Raw genomic sequence first — 16,383 nt, forward strand, 5'->3', positions numbered from 1 at the left:
CAGCGATGCATTTCAGTTTTTGTTCCAGAGCGTCATATAATAACATCATTGAAACCCTTTTATTTGTGGTATATAGCGGCTGGTAGTAGACACTAAATATCTCGTTTTGTCTATGACGCTGACGGATTGCATCTAAAATATGGCCTAGATTGATCTCAGATGTCATTCAAATTCGACTTCTTCAGAGGTTCCTCCACTTAGACGACACCACGCCGGGGCTAAAGACTCGCTCAAACGATCTATGAAGGTCATAGATACATTCTCACTGGTAATACTGGTGACTGACACAGTATTGCGGCCGTGTAATTTAGCTATAGTGAAATGCTGACAAATTTAAGGAAGGCACATTATACACGTTTATTCTACAATCCTGAGAATTCCCAAACAGAATTAGCCGCCCGTGCTCAGACGATAGAAAGACATGTCCTGATTGTCCTTGCTAGATGCAGAATTTCAAAAACGATAGGTGCCTCCTGCTATTGAAACAGTCCCATTATGAGCTTTCTAATTGACGCTTGGCCGATTCGCTAGATACAGTTCGGAGCTAGAAGTGCCAGTAGCCTGAAAATGATTACCCATTGATACTGCCGTAAACATTGTAGTGAACGTATTAGGCCCTGAGCTACTGGATTTTAGTACGGTTTTTGGCAATGGAGTTAAAAATGATGTGTTGGAATGTTCAGGTGTCCTTCGCTGAGTGAACATTGCTGCGGACATTAATGGCATAAATGTCCAGAAGCGTTAGACATTGCAAACACTTGCATAGGCAATTTTGTAGGCCCCGTTTTTTCGAGTAGAATTGCCAGGTTGAATTTTGTCCGCTCGATTCGAACAATAAGCTCGGTTTCGAGTTTCAAAGAGGTGACATTTTTATCAGTTTAGCGTTATCCACTCATGGAAAATAAACGGCAGGTGTGCATTTATTCATGCCCTTGTAGCTAAGATTATCGCCGTTTGGCTCCATCGGTCGAATGTGATGAAAAAAAAAGTTGATAATAAAGGACTGACGTATGACGACTCACAGATGACAAGGTAACATTGGGCCTGTATTGCAGTGATGACGTATACTCAGTGATTCGATACGCACCGGATATGCTACGAAGGTTTCCAGTAGCAATCCACGACTTTGGCAGAACCTTTATAATGACAATGCGATAACAATGAACATCGTGAGCGGCTGCAAGGACGACCCAGCTACTCCAGAAACGCCTTTGTAGTCAAAATACGAGTAATATCTATCAAATATATTGTAATCGAATTTAGCCGGAAGTAACTCCGCGTCGTGTATCAAGTGGCAAAATCAGGTGTAGAAGTGGCTAGTTAAAATAGACATTGGTCAACGAGCACGTAGTGATCAAGGACTATAGGTTGTTGACTATAGGACACACGATGTTTGTGTACTGGTTCTCTGGATGTCTATATTAGGAACAGGACATGCGGTCTAATCGGTGCCAATCGGTGGTCCCACTTCTGCGCGCCAGGCCTGACAGTGAGCTAAGAACAGAATAAGACGACAAGCGGCTGCGACCGAGATCGCGTCATGCTTGCAATGCCCTGCAGCGCTTGAAAATGTTTACATCGGCACTTACGTCGATCTTTTGCTCTGGCGGTTCGTGCATCGAGCACAACGCTATGCCGATAGTTCTCCTGATTAGGCCCCCGCCTGTAATCCCCTAATTTTATCGAAGCAGATCCAAAAGCAAGGAGAGCTGCATTTTAGGCTCGGACATCTCGTAGAATCTCGTACAGATATTGGTCAAGCGAATCGATAGATGAAAAGGCATTGTCAGCACAGTACAGGACGGAGTGAGCAATAGGACTTTGTTCGAAGGTGCAAATGCAAGACGACGAATACGAACGAAAGTGAACTACATAATTGTTTTATTACATGGAGAAAAATAAGGAGGATGAACAGATAAACGCACCGTTTCCTTGTACAGGGAAAAGCCAACATACTGTTTAATGGACGATTGTGCTTTGAACGAAGCGGCACCTTTTCAAGGTCTATCACGACGAATATCATGGTGCCAAGCGTAACATAGCCAGAGGGGTACATATGGAGGTCGCGTGACGCACCTCATGCCTTTTGTAGTAGTGTCCTGAACGACTACAGAGCTGGAAATTGTAAACCAATTGAAACGTAGTCCACAAAAGCAAAGAGAAATAAGCCATGCATCCTTAGCGCCGCTCATCGTTGGCTGTAAGTTAAGTTACAAAGCGCAACACCTATTTTATGCAAACCCAGATTAAATACCTAATTTTTTTTGTTTACGATAGACGTACGCATATGACAAATGCTTACCCTCGATGTGCTTTACACATTCATCGTGTAAGAATCATATTTATATTCAATACATGCAATAGAATAATGTACATGATGAAAACTATATTTCTGACTGATCTTTTTCTGACCTGCTCCTTGAAGTTCGTCCCGAACATCTGGCAAATGATTTGTTATGCGTAACACAGTACCATACAGCAAACAATTTGAAGCTGTATAAATAACGTATTCACTGGACTCACGTACTCTATGATCAGATCACCTGTGGGTAACGTAGGCAGAACAAAAAAGAAATACACAGTACGTAGAGTTATCAGGAAAGGGCACATGTTTTAGAAATTGCGCATCCGTACCTATTTAGTTCTTAAGTTCGTTATTATCTACTATCTATAGCAATAAAGCAAAGCAATAGATTGAACTAGATTTGTTTAGTAACTATATTTTACCAATAAATAAAGACTCGACAAATGTTGATTGGCCTATCGATGTCCTACATGTAGAAGTTTGCAAAATATTTTTATAAAACTTTTTTTTTTTCTATCGGGAGGTTTAAAATATCGACTCGTTTTTAATTAATTAACTTGTTACTTAGATGTTATGTTTCATCAAGTGTTGATTTTTACACTTGATGAGATCTTTCTATTCAAGACATTTAAATTTCCTGATCTACGTTTGAACAAAATTACTTTAATAGCCAACTGCTGTTATCCACCTCAAGAAGCAGCTTTACAGTTGCACCTCAAGATGTTCATGTTTTAACTAGAAATTAGCGAAATCGAACCGGGAAATCGGTAAATTTACATTATCTCTGTTATTCTGATTAAGATAAACGCATCGAATTTACAAAAGAACAAAGATAGATGGCGCCTTCTCAAGCTATGTTAGGGCAGGTAATATTATTCATACAAAATCTTTGTTATCGATTTGCGAAATTTTCAATGAACGGAGTTACGAGCGAGTCGGCGTCAAGCTAGCTTGTCGCCTATAGTTCCAAACATAAGCCTACTGAAGGTACTAGACATAGACATTTTTTGTTTTCATTTGATGTAAAATTACTTTAAATAAAAGGTCGTTTGCAATAGCTCGCCCTTTTGCTAGAGGAACGCCGTTTGGGGAGCCACCCATAACCCAGAACCAGGGAGACATAACCAATAATATAAATTTATTGTTGCAATTAACTAGTCTGCCTAAGAACTCTGAAGAGGAAACGAGAGCCGGCGATAAGCTAAGCTGACATTAAGAGGATCGACGATGAGTGCCGTTTTTGTCGTCGGTAAGGGAGATACTGCAAAAACGTTTTTTGAGTTGCTACTTTGCGAACGATTCTGCGGTCAGGCGATGGACGCTACAACGAATCGTTGTCATCATACTTCGAAACAAATAAAAACGTTTTGTCTCGTATCTAAAGTTCACTACTGGCAAAAGCGGTCGATTTCTAGGAAGTTCGTCGTGGTCATAAGCTGGTCGATGCACCTAAATGTAAAAAATATGGTCTAGGTCCTCTACGGGAAGCAACGATCAACAGCTATATAGGTTGCGATCTAAAAATATATTCCGTGTATTTAATGCGACACGCAGAACCTGACTGGTGTTCTGGCATCCGGAATAGTCGCCATTTTGAGTGTCAACCTGGGTTACTAAATGTAGGTTTAGACACTTGCCAACGAAGAAGTAACAGCGAGACAGCAGACAGGTTTTACTGTGCCACGGAAGTTAATCGCATTATTTAAATTATAGATACCTTTCAATTTTCAGAACCTAAAACCGAGAAATAGAAAGAATGAGAAAATAATGTTTTTTTAATAATAAAAATTTTTTTTAGCTAGATGGTTGTATATTATATATGACTATAATTAGGGAATTAGATAATTTCTGAGTTAATTTAATTAGACATAACTGCTTCCTAATTCAACAACTTATTAGATTTATCCGTAAATATAACGAGACTTTTGTTTCAATCAAATGTCAAATCTCAATATATTAAGATCGAGGGCACTTTGATAGTCTAGGTATTGTCTGATATTTTAGTATTATTTTTTATCTGGTTTGTTTGCTTAAGAGGTATTTTCACCTTTTAAGCAAACTAATAGGGCAGGACCATATAGGACACGTTAAGGGTATTATTGGAAGGCTACATATGGAATAGAAACTATAATCGATCTAGTTTATCAAAAAAGTAAACCCAGATGTAAACCATCGAGATCAATCTAAGTTTGATGCCCAACATTTCCCCCATCACCCATCAAAGTAAGCGATATTTCATACAGAATCAACTTTTCAACATGTCACCCTCCTCTAAGTCCTTGGTAATGTCTCGATCTGTTGTTTTGCCAAACAACAGGAGTATATAAAGCTACCAGGCTGACACATTGATCTAGTGAGTACATCAGATCTGGTGTCTTGTTCTTCGTAGATTCACGCTCTAAACGGGTTTAAAAAACGAAGACAAGAGAGTCTCCGTTTAAGTGGCTTTACTTCTTCTCAAAGGGCTTTGCTTTTCATCTTTTTTTTTGCGACTTTTTCCAGCTTCACGTTCTTCAGCGTCCCTATAGTGTATTCGACCGTGGACGTGTTCGTTTTTGAGCTCGGCAGGGTGTGCATTCCAGCGAATGAGCGATCGGTCGGTCGGTCGATCGATAATTTGTAGTAGAGGATACCGCCACGTTGGGAATAAATACTTTTCATAGCTCCTTTGTGTTGCGCTAATAGAAGGAGGAGACGTGGCGATAACGAATTAAATTTTTTGAAAAAATCTTTTGGCGCTTGTATAACCCATCGTGATCTCGTGTAAGTCGTCCTTGTTACAACGCGCTCGCTTATAACATTGCAAACAGCTCGAGAGCGCGAGATTTTGCAACGCACGGTGATTACGCGCAGAGTGTGAACGTGTGAACACTTATTCCATCGTGCGGTAAGATGTATGGTGTCATCGTTATTGTTTAACTCAAGGTTTTTACCAACCAAAAAGAAGGACTACTTGATACTAGTAGATTTCCTTATATGCATTATGTGTATTCTTATGCGCTAAATGAGGCGCTTGTTGGTAAACTGCTCCGCTTGGAAAATGGTCTCGTCGTCGAAATGCACCTTCATTGTTTATTTCTTTTTATCGTTCTGTCTACGCAATGTTCACAGGAAAAGCAAATCAGTGTATTGGAGGGCACTTACTTGCGAAAACTCCGCAGGGCATAGGCTGAGAAAGTTTCCTATCGTTTGTCCTGTTTCCTGTTACTCGATAGGATCCGTCAGTTATACTGTTAGAAAAACCGTCCATTGTTATAGTTTTCTTCTTAACTAATAGATGCATATATAGTTCATAGTCACTGGTAGAACTTCTCTAGAAGCGTGTGAACGTGAGGAACAAAAAAAAAAAAGAGAAACAGAGCAAATCTTTGTAGTCTCCGCTGATCTAAAGAACTTCTCGAGGCAGGAGGGAACGATATGAATGTAGTAGAAACGACCCGTAGCATAAGACCCCCTATAAAGAAACACTGCAACGAGGATCAAAACAGAACTTTGGCCATATTCCCGTTTTGATTTAAACCGAAGGCAGTGTCGTTGTGGTGGAACGAAACTGCGGAAAGTTACGAGAACCAGAGGTGGGTTGGTGCTAGATGTCAAGCGCAGTTGGTAGCTGTCAGTGGATATTCGTAATAGACAGCAGATGGGTGCAAATGGTCTCAAGATCATTGTTCCTGACGGGCAAAGGTCATAAAGCTGCCTTTTGCGATCTTCATAAGTAGCAATGGGTGGGAAGAAAGTCGCGGGGAATTTTTGATGGATCCCTTTTTCACGGCTGGTGTTATGGTGTGGTGCATTGTGAGACAGTGAGGATGGGAAGATGAGAATGAAGAGGAAAGTAGAGGCGTGTGTCCCTGGAGAAGGCTCGATCGTAAAAACGTCTTGGAATCCTTAACGAACGCTCAGGGACCGTATTTAATGTTGTTACCATGACGTCCACTTCTATCCTATTGATTATCCAGGTGCCAATATTGGCAGGACTCGACAACACAATATTAGCTAAAGAAACTGCACAGATTCAGGAACCACTATAGCAGATCATCTTCTGTATCTTTTTTACGTTTTACCACGCGAACAACGTCGTAGCGTCAAGACAATGAATTAACCAACCTAAAGCTGATTCTCTTTTTAAATAATTTTCTAAGCAATTTACATAAACTAAACCATATCAGTCATGCACACAACAAAAGAACTGCGATTGTATCGATGCATGGGTTTCATTGGATCCTATAGCTTTTGTAGTACCCCCAGTAGCTGAGCTGTACCATTTGGACGTTATTGACTGAACATTTATTATGCATAAATAACACTGTCTTGATTTTAATTAGCATTTACCCTCCAGAGATAATCATTGAAAAATCAAAAATTTAGCAATAAAATGCACGATGCAAAGAAAGAGAAGTGTATCTAAAAACCACATAGTTCTACTGTTTCAAAATAAACTCTATATGTGAAAATAGTTTTTCCATTAGTATCTCAGATTTTGTTATTTGTTTCTTACTGATCTCAAGGATTATGGACGTTGATTTATTACAAAGCAAACTTAAAACGTGTGTCAACATATTTACAAAAGTAAGAGACAATCAGCGGTTAGGAGCAACTGTACTAGAGATAACGTGGCTTTTATTTTTGCGTAATGAAAATGAGAAATCGAGAGTTAGAACATTTAGCTATACAACAGACTATATTTGTTATAGTAATTCTCAACTGTTGTCCAAACTGGAAGCTTCTACCATTTTATAATATGTATAATAATATATGTAATTGAAAAAACAACTATCTTCCCGCCTTATAAAATATCTATTGTAAGACTCCCTATGTGCGCCCCCTTGGACCACTACCCGGGACACTGAATAATGATGCTTCACATAGACTCCGTTTGCACTGTTAGTCTCTTCAATTGAAGATAGCTAAGGACGCACTTGGCGAAACGGTGATAAAGCGGTGCCCGAAATTTCGCGAAAGTCCTGTAATAAATACGTCCCCAAACCATAAGGTAAGTGCTTTTCAACTTGCCTATATCAAGTTGCCAATTGACAATTGCTAAGTGGGTTATTTGCGGTCCACTGCTTCTTTCTTACACTACAAAAAATACTAAGGAGTAAAGCTATACCTTGAGTCTTAACGATGAAATCGTCACAAGATAACAAAATCCTGTTTGGTACTTATATGGCACCCATACAAATTACGCGAATCTCCTTCTATCCATATTGTTGTTTGATACCTATTGTCAGCTGAAGTTTACGATAATATGTGACAATAAAACAAGATCATTTCTCTTTTCGAGAACAGGAAAATTTTCCTTAGCCCACGTATGCACGTTTCGGCCTGATGGCATTAATATCTGAGATGTATTTATATGGTAACAAAGCGAGAGGATTGAAGTTCCTTAGGTTATGGGGTAACGGCACGTGTTCATTTTGCTCTCTGTGGCACTAGCTTCCCTCCACTGTTAGGAGAGGGGGAGAATGCAGAAGGCGCTACAATCGCACTTTGAGCGAACTGAGAGAGACCGTGTAGCTCTACAGACACATCTGTCTCAAAAAAGATAAAAAAAATTGACTTTTTACTTTTACAAAGTGTTCGACGACACTTTTTTTTAATAGATGTTCTTTTCTTAACAAATATGCTTGACAACAAGGTAACGGTGGTTTGTTCATGTCTGCTAAAATAAATGAGTAACGTTTTATAGTTCGGTCGGATTATAATTCCTGAATTAATTATCGCGAACTTTTATTTTTTGACTTCTTTTTATGTGTGAAGTTCTGAAGACCTTGTTTCTCATCACATGTCGTGGTACAAATTGGATCCGCTGTTCAATTGCTGGTAAAGATGGTACTCTCTCAGGTCGTTTTCGACGGTTAGTACCTATCTGCCTCCGAGCCTTACTATAATCATCGGCCTAGTGCAAGCGAAATTTTCAAATGATCAGAATATACGCCTTTTAAAAATGTTGATTTGCTACCATTCTGAACGGATTTTACTGTGAATTGCGATTAGTTGCCGGGGCCAAATAGGGTTATCTGTAGTATGTGCTGCTTCGGATTGGGATTACCCTGTGACCTCGTCGAGTCAGAGCCACGAGTTTAAGTCTACCTATTTTTAAGCTTAATATTGAATTAACTAATGCAGATGTTCGATTTCGACATTTTAAAAATTTGTTTGTCTGTCACTTTAGCGCAGGAACAGTGGGATTTCTTGCTAGCATAATCAGGATGCTAAAGTGTTTGTATTTAAAAAACAAAACGTTTCGTTAGTATAGTTTACGACTAGGTATGATATATTTGGTTCTTGAAAATATATGAACCGTTTTTCTATCTAGATGAGTTTAAAATTATATGTCTTAAGTATCGGCGTCTATGGGAAAGCTGAGATTCGGTGGTAATAAATGCGATAAATTTAGACAATTAATTTCCAATGCCCTTATTCAGACTCTAGATAAGTGAAACTTCTGAAAAATTCTATGCTATATTTTGCAGTTTTATTACGACAAAGGCACAAAAATCGTTCTGTAAATTTCGAAACTCGTAGCCGTTGGTTGACGAAATTATCGAGAAAATTGGTACCTGAGTAGCTACGATTTTTGCCAACATTTCTAAACTACTTTTACCAAACAGTTCTAAGCTACTTCAAGGAGCGCGATGCTTGCTTGTTGCACGATTTCATGCAAAAAAGCTTGTATTTACATTTGCGACACCTTAGAGAAACGTAACGAAATTAAGCTATGCCTCAAGCAACTGACCTCCAGCAATCAGAAGTGGCTCACATACGACCATATTATGTAAATGAAAAATTAAAAAATAATGTGCTCCACAATCTGTGGCAAGGTTCAGATTGATCGCGCATTATGAGCCAGGCAAAACGAGTGATTCGGACCTCTACTGTCAAAACTAACAAAATAAAAATGAGCCATTGAAAAAAATCGAACGTCTTTCACGATGACAACGCCAAATCATATGCATTTCTGGTTACCCGACAAAAATTGAGAGAGCTTCAAATGTATCCGCCGTATAGCCAAACCCTCAGACTGTCGTTTCCTTTGGTCTCTGCAGAACTTCTTTAATGGTTTAAATGTAACATTTAGGTTTAAAGTATGAAAAATTATTCCTTTTATTTTGGTTTAAAAACGTTCGAAAAACCAACATTTCAAAACATTTTCTATTTTCTATTGTATAATCGTCTTCGAAACGCTAAACAAGAGCTGGAAAGCAGTTTATCTAGCCCTAATTAGAGTAGCTTGTCCCACAAGGAAATGTTTGACATTGATGTCAGAGGCATTTTTTGCTTACTGCCTAAGCCAGCTACCTTAACAGCGAATTAATGTATTTTCAATATCAGCCTTTTGTGTACTGCTCTGCATAAACTGAAAGAATAGTGCGGGGTTATATATTCTTACGCTTGTTTTATAGGTACGTGGCTGTGGTACGGTTTAAAGTACCTACCTCGCGGATGTAGCCAGTAGCGCGTAGTAGTAGTAGTAGGTGGATAATCCCGTATCTATGCAGGATTCTAAAAACTGGACCTAAGCTTCAAGACTATTTTGCTTGAACAACGAAAGGCGGCTTGCTTCTATAAAAGCGAGAAATTTTCGTCGAAACGAACCGCGCAGATGTGCCTTCATATAAATGCGACTAATGCATCTGTTGTTTATGACCTAGGCTAATATAACCCTTCTGATTAAACAAATATGCCGTTTTTCAGACGGGAAAAATTGGTCCTTTTTAAGTTTTTTGATTTTTGTAAAGTATCGCAACGATGATTTTTAAGCTATATAGGCATTACGGCGTTGGCCTTATCGCGCTTAAAACATCTAGTGCTTACTAATCACCAGCACTTTGTGGATGTTGGCACCATGCATTTAATACAGGAAAATAATGAGGACAAGATCTGGCTTCTGCAAAAACTTCTGGCCAGTAACACAAGACATGGAGTTCAATAAAGCTATTTTTCCTTTCTAATGATGAAAGGATACCGTGTGCTGACAACCAGTAGCGCCCAAGAGTTCGGTTATCCTATTAAGGTACTGCTTACCAAAATAATGACCGGTAGTTTATAAATGTGTAAACTTCGACCATTGATCTAAAGGCTCAAAACTTGAATCCGCCAAGATAGGAAGTAAAGCGGTGACAGTACATAGCGATCCGCGTGATAGCTTAACGTAGCGTGTTTGCCTACTTATTTAAGGACACGTTGTGATCTAGGTTCAAACCTGAGCATAGACTTCATTTCGTGCTAGGAGCAAGTCGTCTGATTGAATGCCTAACAGCGATACCAGACGTAAAACTCGAAAGTAAACTCGAGTACATAGCGATTAGAAGTAGCAGACGGACTTGAACGCTTGTGCGGGGATCGATCACATATTCCTCATCCATCATGAGTGGAGTTTATCTGCCGTCGAAGTAGCATATGTATTCCATGAGAACACTGTTGATGTTGAGATACATCTTTGACAAATCATGGCTACTGAGGCTTAAACATCTCAAAATATTCTCTCTTAGTCGTGGATAAGTCCCGACCATTTATATGGGACAGCTTACGGAAATAGAATAGTTTCTGGCTGATCGACTAATTCTTGTCCCAGAGATAGTTTTCCTTATATCGAAGCTTATCATTTCGCCCACGCCAATAGTGGACTGTTTCAAGGATGTACTTTACTTTATGTCATCGTGTCATCGAAAACACCTATGAGCGATTCTACTGTATGTGTGGCACCTTTAAAAAACCCCAAGATAAGGCAAGTATGTCCTATTTTGGTTTCGTTTTTAAACATGGTTCTGATCGTACCGCTAATAGCACGCACAAAATGCCTGATATTTAGTGAAGCCTAAAGAGTTTACAAAAATGGTTTGATTTTCGAGAAAAGGGCATTTAACGACCAGTTTCATGCCGCTTGTCCATAGGCACCGCAGGCTTCCATGCATATGGACCAGCGTTGGGCCTGCACAGGCCACAAATTATTTTGTGCAAACAAAGATACACGGTAAATGTGCCCTTCTCTGAAAAAGGAGCTGTACTCTTCTGTAGAAAAAAACAACCACTCTGCAAAATAACCGAAGTGCCAAACTTTGTAGTCAAATCGTGGATTTTTGTGAAGTGCTACAAAGTATATAAAACCGTGCTTCTAACTGTTCAATTCTTTTATTTTCAAGTCGTTTATATCTATATCTTTCAAAGAGTTATATTTTAATCAACAAGTGAGGGAAATAAGTGGAAATCGACGCTGATTTCACTTCGCCTCTTGGAAGTCTTGCCCATATTGGGCTTCTCGACGATTTTGTTGTACGAAAAATTGTCCAAAAATCCTGGTTCTCCACCATGTCACACATCTAGAGGCGGTGCTGTTTTCCCTCAATGGTTCGGCGCGGCAATGCGGTTTTCGAAAACAATTTTGAAGGCTAGAGGTAAGACAGGAAAAATGATAGCTTCACATATCTGTACACGGTAACAATTACCTGGCGGGTGACCTTGTGGCAGTTTAATTGAAGATATGTCTTCTTAACGGGCTTAAAAGACCTATTTGCTACTGTACTAGTAGTAAATCGGGTTCCCTTAGCAGAGTCGTTTCAATCTTCCTGGTCATCAAAGTAAAGTGAGGCCCGTATCTGGTACAAATGCTTATAATGTCACATGTCCTTATTCTTGTTTATAGCTCAGTTTGATCATTTGCCACAGTTACCACTGGAAGGTCATCCAGAAAGGCCCCTACTGTAAAATTAATCCATAAACAATGTCCCATAGTAAGAATTCGTAAGTAAACCTGTTTCTAGCTTTCGATGACGCTGCATCATTCTGGCGATATAATCCTATCATATTGCTGATATCGAATATAAGTAAGTTATGGAAAACCTTTATTTGTCTATTTTTAAATGTTCTAGCAGTTAGTTGGTACTTTCCCATAGACGTTATGCATAAAGACGGTGGAAAAGTGGTAGAAAGTAGGGAAATTGTTCTTTATGTCTACTTTCTGCTTGTAATCTACTTCTAGTTTTCAGGCATTTTTTTATTAAGTTAAAAAACTAAGTTAGTCAACACGTTACTAAGTGCGCCTTATTTTCCCAAGATTTGAATAATAAAGTTAGATCTAGCACTCTCTGACTGGCTAAAAAAAAATGTGTTCCAAATCTTGACGGTCTATGTAGTCATCTTTCTTTGCACGAGTTTCGGAAAGATTTCTATAAGCCAACTCAGAAGCACCCGTATAAACAAAGGACGTAAAAACGGGTACATAATTACATAACAATATTTCAATTAGGACGTATTTTCGTATACTAAGTTTATGTGGTCCCTAAGAAGAATTCATACAGCTGTACTTTCTTTCATGTTATCGTCTTTTACTTTTTTTTTTCTGAAAAAAACTGCTCATTCGCTTACTACTCTATATACTTATAATAATAATATAATTTAATTTAATAATAAATAATATAATTTAATTTAAAAAATAAAATGTTCTTTTATGTCTGAAAGGGTACGCGAGGTAACCTCATGTAGTTGGACCTACTTTGTGAAGGCGAAAATGCGGTGTTGAACACAACCCTGTCGGGCTCAATGAGAATTTTAAACGGAGTTTTTCTAAATTTATAAGCAGTCTTAGTCTCAAATTAAGAAATATTGATGTGAATATCCGCTACATTTAAGCATTTTAACTAACAATATGTTTGTCGGCATATTAAAAAAATATCGTTCAAACGTTTTTTTCAGGCAACATCAGGTTCTGGGCCAGATGGGTTTAGCTGGTTACCTTCTTTTTCTATCGTTGAACAAAATCTGGGTTTCAAGTGTATTAGACATTAAAACCAATGTTACTCTATTATTAGGAAGGATCTAGTGGCGCATATAAGCACGGTATATCGTACTGGTCAATCCTGTACATAGTTAGAACGTTATTACTTTAGCATTTTAAACCTGTTCGTGTACGCAAGCCGCTTACTACCAAAGGTCCTCTTCCTTCATTATACTCTTAATAAGCTTCAGCCAATTGTAGTAAAATGTACCCCCTATCCAGGATAATTTAACTGCCCACTTGGGTACTTCTGATGCAGCTAATATTGAAGTCGCGTTGGTGGTTCGTCGTGATACTTCCTCAATACGAATCAATGGCATCGTTTTCGATGCGGATTCAATGAATGCTAGTGTAGTTGATCTGATATAACTGTGGTAAGTACTGTTTTGTTACACTTTTAGCTAGTTTCGATCTAGATAAGTTATGTCGGTGAAACCCGTTCGCACCATTTTCCCGTCCTATAATTAGAGGCGGCATAGAGTACATCTATGCTATTCCTGCAGCGCCGGTGTTCAATCTTAAAGACGTTCGAAATTATGGTAACCAATAGACGACGTACTGTTGCACTTAAATGCGTGTACTGTTTGTTTTAATTTGAATTAGTTCAGTGTCGAAGATTAGTACGCCGTAAAAAAAGTAGACGCCCAAAAATGAATAAATAAGGCGACACTTTTCAAAGAATCGTAAGAACAACTTACATATACATACAAAATAAATGGTTGCAGATTTTCTGGGTGCAATTGGCCGAGTGAATTTCAACTACCCGTTTCAGATCAGCTAAAGGGCTGCTTTTAAGGCCGTGGATATGGTTATTTAGAAATGTTCAAAGGCTACCTGCATTTACAAAGCTATAAATGAAGGTCATACTGTCAGAAAAATTCGAAGCGGATAAAAACATGATACAAGCTTGAATAGATATTGCTCAGTGTCGTAAGTAAAACGGCTCCTGAACGAGGTACAGCTTGTGTACAGCTCGTAATTATCCGAGAAGCTTCAATGTTCTTAATTTAGCTTTCGCGAACTAGGTTTCCACGTTAGGTTGTTACTGGGGTAAGTGAGGCCGAACAGAAGCTTGATTCAATGCGATTTCCCTATCGCTGAGGTCAATTGATTGACTTAGGTTAGTGTAACCTTTTCCAAACTTATCTTCACTTTTTCGGTTCAATCGGCAAACTTTTGACGACGCTTGAAACGTAGACGTTTAACAAATTGTTTTCTTTTTTTTGACTTCTTTGTTGAGTTTCGGTAACACTTAACTGTTAGTTATGTATTACCATAGAGAATGCTAAATAATGAACTAGCAGGTATTACTACTGATAGCAGGCAAACAGCTAATGGAAATTAATTCGAGAAGAAGATCGATAGCTTGGGTACACTGTAGCAACGAGGGTCTCTCTAGAGTATTCTCTTGCCTTTCCGAAGATAGGTTTTTTGTAATAGCTTAGCTTTCATAAACAAATACAGATCATACTTTCAAATAAATTCTCACGAACACCAGTACCACGTCAGGGCACGCTCGTTTTTGCTTGCTCGTGCATAATAGAAGTACAAGGGCATTTGTTCAATGGGCACTGAGAATGTTTTATGCTTATGCGTTCAACGCATGTGGAGTGAAGACAAAATTGCCGGGTTCCTTCGATGCAATTTCAACACAGCTACGGAAGGAGAGCTCGCACTTATTAATTTGCTTGATATTTAAATGGAAATATGGTCCAATCAAGCGAAAAATTGTGGTCTATCATTGATGCCATTAGGCAAATCATCGTCAATAGTATAAGCGCTAAAAACCGTTGAGGATCATCCAAAGTCATTAATCATAGCTGTTTACAATGGATGGCCTGAAAACTAATAGGAGATGAGATCATGGTGACTATTTGGTACAAAAAGGCACAACACAACTGGGGTACTAAGAGGCCAACTTTTTAAAAAAGCCATATATATGAAGCCATGTGCTATAAAACATATGCACAGAATCTTGACCAATCAAATTTATGTCCTTCTTCATTCGTTCATCAGCTAATCGTTGCGCCCCGTAGACCTTTCCAGAAGCTTCCTTATAGACGCGTTGGAGCAGACCTGTCCTAATCACATTTTGTGAACATTATAGTTTTCGAGCTCTGCGAAGCTCTAAGTAGCTCCCTCAACTTGAAGACATCAACTGTGCATGCTTGTCAAAATGCACAAGTGTCTAACGCTCATGTGGCAACTCCGACATTTTTATTACCCAGCTTAAAAATTTGATTGCGCTAACCTCACGTTACCCCCGGTCAATCATGGCAGCCGACTTTTTTTTGGTATAGCTGCTACAGCATCTGCTAAACACAATCCTGTACAAGAAATCCTCGGAATACAACTAATAAATTGTAGCATCATGAAGCTAGGAAATCATTTAATTTCGCCATAGCACTGTCAGCCTACTCCGTGCAGATTTCCTCCTGACCTGTAAGTAAGTATTCAGACGAAATCGTGAAAGAAGTTCAGAAGACAAATGAGGTGGATAATGGGTGACGATTGTTTATTGTGCCTAATATAGATCAAATCTGCTGTATAAGTGTGCTCATCTAAGTATCGCAGTAGCAGTATCAAGCTGACTGAATATAAAAACCCACGTCGTATTTCGGAAGGTGCGTAGACGTTTAGCTCGAAAATGCGAAGTTTTCGTCCTACTTCCAGACAAGATAGTTCTAACTCCTTAACGGATCAGTTCGTATTACGCTGTCTGGTTGAACAGACCAACAACGTCGCTGAAGTCCCACTAATTATTAAAACTGAATATACGCAAAACACTTTCTTCAAAAATGAAGTATGTCCTTATTCGTTTCAATTCAGTCGAAGGTCTCCGCTGAATTTTCCAGTTTATCAAAGTAGCTTCGAATTTGATCAGCGGCTTTTCTGTTACTTTTTTTTTACTATATCGAAACGTTTCCACTAGAATTCCTTAAGCTTGAAAAATCACAGGAAGCTAGGTCCGGTGAGACAGGGAGTCGAATGTGTGAGCCGGTGCATCGTCATGATGGAAGACTCAGGATCTAAAGGCAGGATTATAATGGTCGCACTTGTAAAAACATTTCAACCATACTCCTCAGGTACCGTGTAGTCGGATAACACAAACTAATGATAAACGATTTCCCGACAATCGGAAGAAAACTATAAGAATACGTTCTCGTGCGTGATCGCTGTCACAGGCCTTCCAGGATAAAGATTGTCGTCGATGAACTTCTTCTATGCATTTTCGAGACGCTTGAACCATCTGTTTACTTGAGCTTTGCTCAGAGTCTGTTTTCCGTAGGCACTCTGCAAC

General features: G+C 38.9%; 1 long non-coding RNA gene across 2 annotated transcripts in view; it reads left to right on the top strand.

Annotated features, from left to right (window-relative positions):
- Positions 1–794: 794 nt before the first annotated feature.
- Positions 795–16,383, top strand: part of LOC147755523 (uncharacterized) — a 32,219-nt gene continuing 16,630 nt past the window's right edge. Inside the window, exon 1 of one of the 2 annotated variants that reach the window (XR_015328749.1) lies at positions 795–2,200. This is a non-coding gene — a long non-coding RNA (uncharacterized LOC147755523). Of the gene's footprint in view, positions 2,201–6,971; positions 7,299–16,383 lie in introns of those variants that run through there. The other variant, XR_015328748.1, reaches the window with a different exon arrangement.

This window comes from Varroa destructor, unplaced genomic scaffold (assembly GCF_002443255.2).
Source record: "Varroa destructor unplaced genomic scaffold, Vdes_3.0 BEIS01000005.1, whole genome shotgun sequence".
In the NCBI taxonomy this organism is placed as follows: Eukaryota; Metazoa; Arthropoda; class Arachnida; order Mesostigmata; family Varroidae; genus Varroa; species Varroa destructor.